The following is a 6,000-nucleotide window of genomic DNA, read 5'->3' on the forward strand; positions in this document are numbered from 1 at the left end:
ACCCTGCTAAATCCATATAAAATTCCACCGAATGCACAAAAAGCGTATTTTAATTGATTCCTGGAATATCTAATTTGTTTATTAATTAAATTTTTAACAATTCATACATATTTTCTAATTTCAAACATTCACTATTTTACTTCGCTTTTTTCCCGCTTTTATTAATTTTTTTTTTCCCCCTTGACATTCACCACCGTACCTTGGCCAATCCCCCCGCGTGGGTATGTGCCATTTTTGTATGGTGAAGAAGAAGAAGAATTCACTATGCCAATCAGTGCACGTTAAAAAACCCCAGGTGGTCGAAATTTCCGGAGCTCTCCACTACGGCGTCTCTCATAGCCTTAGTCGCTTTGGGACGTTAAACCCCATAAGAACCAAAACCAAACCGGCGTTCGGAAATTCTTACTACCACGACGAGCAGCTCAGAACCATTCGACGGATACGTGACAGTTGTAAACGTACAAGCGTTTTCTCAGTCGTGGAGATGCTATGTGAATAAAAAGTTGCTGCGGCAAAATCCCTTTACCGGAATCACCAAATAAATGCGCCTTTCTGTTTTCCTTTTTATCTATCTAAATGCATAAACTGCAGTTTACTACTGGTCAAGGTGCCACCGTTCACGAGCGATATCGGTCTCGCATTTGCATGAAGGCTCGCGCTTGTTGTCATTGATCAGCGATACAGACACAGCTGCCCAACCCCTCTCCCCCATCGGCGCCCGGTCGCGCCCAGTTCAGGTCCGCACGTTTTGTTTGACCTTGGTGGGCTTGCAAGGTCTTCGGCTGGCGCTTCGAGATACCATCTTGCCGCAGCGTCAGGAAGAAAACGGCTATATAAGTGAGATTTGGTCGGTTGCAGGCGACGTGCGAGGGAGTGCGAGCCGCAAAAGTGCCTCTCAAGCTCTCTCACCGGGCTGGATATCGAGGTCGAGACCTCTACGGGGTGTAGATAGGAAGCAAGCTTTGCGCTACTCGAACTGGTTCACCTCGTTCAGCGCTTCTTGATTCATTACGGGAGGGAACCATTCACGTAAAGCCTGATCGCACGTAACATTGCAGCATATGGGACTACGTTGTCACGCCGCATCAATACTGTCCTGGTATATGTGCATGCGAAGATAAATGCGCAGCTTAGGAGAAAAGTAATAAGGTAAAAGTCGTTTATTGGGTGCATTTTATAATCAGTTCAATTGCATATACACGAAAAGATAATTATTTCTCCCCACATATTGCTCTGGAAATTTAGTTTCTTTCGAGGTGATTTCCACATTGGTCATAATAGCCGTCTCGCGGAAATAAATTAATGAATAAACATTTATTGGCAGAAGTGGTGGTTGGAGCTGTTGCGGGTGGGGCCCTTGGTGCAGGCTCCTTTAGCTTTTGCTGATGGTAAGAAGTGCCTTCTGGTCATCCAGGTCATGGAAAGGGTGCCCATTGGTCCTTCCGGCTTTAAAAAAATGATCGCAAGGCAATGTCACAAAAGGCACCGGTGAGATTCGAACTCACGATCTCCTGTTTACTAGACAGGCGCTTTAACCAACTAAGCCACGGCGCCGACGGCGCGCTCTACATAGAGGGGTCACCAAGAATGGCGCTGGTCCTGTGATGTTTGTCTCTCTTTTGTCCACGTTTTTTTGCGCCGTTTTCCTCCTGAATCATGAACCAACTGACCCAAACTAGAGTTCTTCTTCACCAAGAATGACTCGAGGGACTGCGGCTGCAAAAAAGAATAGCGAGATAAAACAAACGATAGCGACTAAGCCACGGCACTAGCTACCACCTCGCGCTGTGGAGGGGGTTCGTCAAGAATGACTAGAGACTGTTGCTGCGAAAATCATGGCGACACAAAACAAAGAATAACCAATAAAATTACTGAAGACGTCTGAAACCCCAACGTGCCGGACAGAGGTATTGGCCGGACCCAGATGGTCTCCTATCTAGCCAATGCGGTCGCCATGTTATAGTGCTCTATAGGCCAGGGTCGCGCATTAGCATGACGCCTAGGCGTAGCAAAGTGCCAGAACGCCACAACACGTGGTAGACTCGAGAGCAGCGCCGAATGTGCTAGTTGGATGCTTCTCTGATTACTTCAATCTTTATATCGACTTTATCTCGGCCTGTGACGCAATGGCCGCATAAAAGCAAAGACATCGCATACGCCCATATATCGGGGGTGGGCGCAACGAACGAAATGCGTACTGTTTCACATTTCATTAATACATGTTGCACGACAAGAAGGCAGTGATAACTTAAATATGAGAGTTTCCGGACATCAGCTCAACCGGACGAACGAATGCTACTTGTTTTATACTTTATTTTAGCGCACACGAACGATCACTGGTTTGGCGGTGGAGGGATGTGCGTGTTTTCATAAAAGAAAAAGCTGAGAGAGGGGTGTTTGTTCTTTTACTTACAGGCGGTCTTGGCTCTGGCCAAAGCTCCGTATCTCTGGATCTAAATCACCAATGTCGCATACTTTCAAAGGTAAGGCTACAGGATTATTGGTCATAAAATACGAGAACAACACATATATCATGCGACTTACTGTAGATTAAGAGCGCCAAAGTGAGAAATACCTTTCTCAGACTAATTTGTCTAAATATTGTATATATTCACTCAGTAAAAATGTGTCCTGCAATGAAAAAAAAATACTAACACAAACATAAACTAAATATTCGCCATTTCTAAACATATCCGAAAATAATTTTAGCTGGAACGGTATATCATAAAACCCAACCTTTGCCATATATGTAACATATATTAATACCTGCTCGCCTTTCTTTGTATACCGCTTTCAACTATGTTCCCGTGCGCTCATTTTCGAGTCCCCAAGGCTAGAATCAGAAGGCGTTCAGGTCTTCGCTTTTGTTTTTATTGGAATAGAGCTACCTCCCTCTTCACCAGGTAACACTCACTGGCCGTCAGGGCAGTTTAAAATATTGCGTGAGCTCTTACCCCATGTTTTGCAGACTGTGCAACGTATGTGTTTCTGGATTAATCTGTTTTGTATTAGCCAGTTTGACTTTATAATCTCCTAGTTCGTTCTGTCTGAGCTTCATAACAGAAAGAACGAAAACGACAGCCGCAAAAAAAGAATAAAAAGACATGCCGGCTTCCGCGTTTTCCATTCTTTGTTTTACACGTCTTTGCGTTAACCACATTCTAAGATTTATGCTCTAGTAATGCGCCACCATTTGCTTGGTGAGGAATCATGCGCAAACTTCGCCTAAGCGGAAATGCTTAGGCGAAGTCACAGCCTGTCGTGCCGGCCCACCGGCTGCAGCTCGGGTATTGCCGCGGCCGGCAACACTCTTTTGCTTCACTTTTTATTTTTAAATAAACCACTACCACCACCACTACTGATTGCAAGCATTGCGCACGTTGAACCGCGCAGGAAACATGGTGTTTTAAGAAGAACCTGTGCGGTAAACTAGTTGTTGAAAAATGTTGCTCCGAGGGCAAGATGAGGGTTGATCGGTGGTGCTCTAGAAGGAATAACTGAGGCAGAAATGTGCACATTGAAAACTGTCAAATAAAGGTTAAAAAATGTTACGTTAAATAATTAACAATACAACAATAAATTCAGAAAACATTAGTAAAATACAAAAATAAACAAATAAAAAACACGACATACAAATACAACTTGGCCCCCCACTAAAAAATTGGTACGCGCTAAGGCAGTTGAGGCAACACCGGCTCCAAGGCAACCACATGCAAGATCTTATCGTGAGCCGCAATCGGCAGCCGCGTGCGGGGAGTGGGGGGGCGGTTCCGCGTGTTGGCGGAACAGCTGTGCGAGGCCTCTGCCGCTGGCGCTCTGTCAAATGTTGTTAGTGAAGTAGTGCTCTGCACTAAGAAAGTTCCGGACAGCCTGCGCACACGAAATGAGCGGCTTCCCCGAGCTCAACAATAAGTCTTTCACTTTCTTACGGCCGCTTAACAGAAGACGGGGTGCGTAGAGGCGCTCGCATGAGCGAGGCGGCAGCAACGTTCGGAGGAGGGCCACGGCCCGGACGGCGCTGCACCTGGAAAGCCACGTGCCATGACGCAGCGAAATACAGAGTGACGAGCAGTGACTGAACACGTTGGAAGCATATGCGCAGTGTCGGTACGACGCTGAAGAGTAAAGAGGATTAGCGTTGTCGGGCAGTTCAGTAACCCTCCATGTGCCGGGCGGGGGCACGAATCCAGTGTCATGCGTGAAGGTCGCTGGCTTGGTGTTCGTGGTATACTCCCGGGCTGTGCCATGCAGCGAAACCGGTGAAGACAACAGCACTGACGTTCTAGCGCGGATGCGGAACGCAAAGGTTCGCGCCCAACCTCGGAGAAGGCGGCAAAGAAGCCGGCGGCGGTTGACAGCAGCGACGGCAAAACGGGCGCTTCCCAGAATTGGAGAACGTGCAGCTGAGGCCCAGCTGCGCGATGGTGTCACCTGAGTGGCAAGGGTGCGCGTCGGATGTCGATTCGTGGCCATATCCGAAGAAAAGGAGGAACGTTGCCCGGGGCCGGGCGGTGCCTCCACGGGCCGGAACCTCGGAGCCCATTGGTGGGCATAGTGTGTGAATAGTATCATTAAACCATTAGGCTGTAATTCTCTTCTCCTCTACCTATGCCGGCAGCGGTGGTGGGGACAACTCGTCAGTTACAGGCCCGCTGCTTTTATTTGCCCTTTTTCTATTCATCCACTTACTACTACTACTAAGATAGATCGTACTTTTGGATTCGGACGTTGATGTGAACGAATAAATTTCAAACAGTAACCCGATGCTTGTCTGGGAAATTTCTAAGCGCCAAAATTTAGGGAGAACCTTGGAGTATGAGATTCACTGGTCACTGACCATGGTCAAACACAAATGACGTTTCGGGAGCGCTACGGCTCCCTTGTTCACAATGTTCCGACTTTTCGGGAGCGTTACGGCTCCCTTGTTCACAATGGAACATTGTGAACAAGGGAGCCGTAGCGCTCCCGAAACGTCATTTGTGTTTGACCATGGTCAGTGACCAGTGAATCTCATCAAGCCATGATTCCTGACCAGACGGTATGCCGTCGAACCCTCGACTAAAACCTTGGAGTATCATAACTACAGTCATTGAATTCGATTTCGCCGTCGCTTTTTTTTTTTTCGTTCCTCTGCTGTGTGGGCGTTTAATAGTTGGAGGCCTCGGGGAGCGTGAAGGTAGGTTAATGGCGGTGGGTGACGCTTCTGGAGGGTAGAGTTCGATGGCGTTTCTGTGTGGGCGTTGGATCCGGGGTAGAGGCTGGATGGGCGGTGGGGAAGCAGCTGGCGGGTGGCGCTTCTGATGGGTGCAGGTGGAGGGTGCAGGCTCTTCGCATGAGCTGGAGGCTTTACTTCAACAGGTATCATATTTCCGAGTGGGCGGGGGTAGCGGGGAACAGAAGCACTGCTTTTGCAGTAAAAAGAAAAAAGTTTAAGCGCACGGAAAAATCGGCATTTTAGGCACTCGCGTCTACACATCATGCCCTCTTAAGGGCAAACCAAAGAGAACGATACGATGTGTAATAAACGTCGGTTGTGGCGCTGTTATCTCTATAGCAACTTCGTACACTGCACCTGGAAGCCGCATTGGCAGCAGACGAGGCCTATACAGGGTGTCCCAGCTAACTTGGACCAAGATTTATAAAAAGCTAAGCTTTCTTCAGAACTGAAATCGCGCGGATGTCGTTAGCGTTTATCTACAGTACCATTTTTTTCGCTCGTCCTGTTGAATAATTAGCCTGAGATAAATAAATTAACTTTTTAAATATAGCTTAAAATGTTCAGGCGTGAATAGGAAAGTTGTGGAGCTCCACAAATATTGTCCAGCCCAGGAACTTCCAACGAGATAGATTTAGCGTGGTCGTTTTTATTCGGAAAAAACAAAAGCCCACGCAGTTTCAAAAATACCACGTGATAGCGCACTCCGCGCGCCCGGATGCGCCGCGACTACAGTGCTCTCATCCGTGCTTTGTAAAAAACATCATCTGCGTCGCATCTTTCGT

At 47.5% G+C, this 6,000-nt stretch overlaps 1 non-coding gene across 1 annotated transcript; it reads right to left on the reverse strand.

The window, feature by feature from the left end:
• Positions 1-1,480: 1,480 nt before the first annotated feature.
• TRNAT-AGU (transfer RNA threonine (anticodon AGU)) lies at positions 1,481-1,554 on the reverse strand. Its single transcript has one exon. It is a non-coding gene; the product is annotated as a tRNA-Thr (tRNA).
• Positions 1,555-6,000: the final 4,446 nt, after the last annotated feature.

This window comes from Amblyomma mixtum, chromosome 5 (assembly GCF_055824585.1).
Source record: "Amblyomma mixtum isolate Tamu chromosome 5, ASM5582458v1, whole genome shotgun sequence".
Classification (NCBI taxonomy): Eukaryota; Metazoa; Arthropoda; class Arachnida; order Ixodida; family Ixodidae; genus Amblyomma; species Amblyomma mixtum.